Consider the following 1,361-nt stretch of genomic DNA (forward strand, 5'->3'; position numbering starts at 1 on the left):
TTGTTGGGATAAGATTTCTGTTGGTAGTTGTTGTACTGAAAGTTGGGCTCTTTTTTGTACCAGCTACCATTGTTGTTAATGAAACACAACTCCTCTTGACCTTCCAAACCCTCAACCTCATTGACAGCAGGTGGATCATCCTGGTTGGAGTTACCAACAAACTTCAGCTGCTCTTGGGTGGCTTTTTCAGCAATGAGTAGGTCGATCTTGTCTTCCAAAGCTTTGATCTCCTTCCTCGTCTGCTTATCATCACCCCTACTGCCTCTGTCGTGGTCTGCACTATAGACTGCATCACTCTTCACCATGTTGTCAACCAGCTCCTCTGCATCTTCCTCAGTTCTCCCCAAGAAGAACCCATTACTAGCTGTATCCAATCTGGCTCTGTATTTAGGAAGTGCTCCCCTGTAGAATGTACTCAATAGGCTTTCCTTAGAGAAACCATGGTGAGGACATTGAGCTTGGTAGCCCTTGAATCTCTCCCATGCTTCACTGAATCCTTCCAAGCCCTTCTGTTGAAAGCTGGAGATCTCATTTCTCAGCTTAGCAGTTCTTCAAGTAGAGAAGAACTTCTCCAAGAATGCTTTCTTGCAGGCATCCCAAGTGGTGATAGAGTCGCTGGGTAGGGACTTCTCCCACTAACGCGCCTTATCCCCCAAAGAGAAAGGGAATAACTTCATCTTTAAGGCATCCTCTGACACACCATTGGTTTTTGATAATCCACAGTAGTTGTCGAACCTGTCCAAGTGATCGAATGGGTCCTCTAAAGCCAAGCCATGATATTTGTTGTTCTCGATCACGTTGAGGAGTCCTGACTTGACCTCAAAGTTGTTGGCTGCCACAGCCGGTCCTTGGATTCCCAGTCTATGACCATGAATATTGGGCCGGTCATAAGCACCAATGGGTCGAGCTACCCGCGGTTGGTGTTCTGCCCCTTGCGGTGGATCTGCCATATCAATATCCAATCTCTGCAAGTGGGCTTGTTGTTCTTCTTCTCTTCTAGCTCTTGCACACTCCCTCTCGAAAGCTCTGATGTCTGCTACTATTGGAACTAGGTTTGATGGACCCCTGCTCCTCAAGTTCATACACCTGAAAGTGAAAGGTAGGTGAAGAAGAAGAATCAGTAACAAAACAAAATTAAAATGACTTAGTCTCAAGCAAGTGACTAAATCTCAATGTTTAAATCTACTCAGAATTTGGCAACGGCGCCAATTTGATGTTAGGAGTTTTCAAGGCTCCTAAGACAAATGTTGTAGTATAGTGATTGTCGAACCAGTTCTGAGGGATATCAAAGCACCGAGAATGCAAGTACTCACTTAATCTAAGTGCAACCGATAATTTAAGAGGTTTTTAAACTACTACTA

The 1,361-nt window shown here is 44.7% G+C and overlaps 1 non-coding gene across 1 annotated transcript; it reads left to right on the forward strand.

Annotated features, from left to right (window-relative positions):
* Positions 1 to 435: 435 nt before the first annotated feature.
* LOC125592063 lies at positions 436 to 542 on the forward strand. Its single transcript, XR_007327913.1, has one exon. It is a non-coding gene; the product is annotated as a small nucleolar RNA R71 (small nucleolar RNA).
* The last annotated feature ends 819 nt before the right edge of the window (positions 543 to 1,361 follow it).

This window comes from Brassica napus, chromosome C8, assembly GCF_020379485.1.
Source record: "Brassica napus cultivar Da-Ae chromosome C8, Da-Ae, whole genome shotgun sequence".
Taxonomy (NCBI): domain Eukaryota; kingdom Viridiplantae; phylum Streptophyta; class Magnoliopsida; order Brassicales; family Brassicaceae; genus Brassica; species Brassica napus.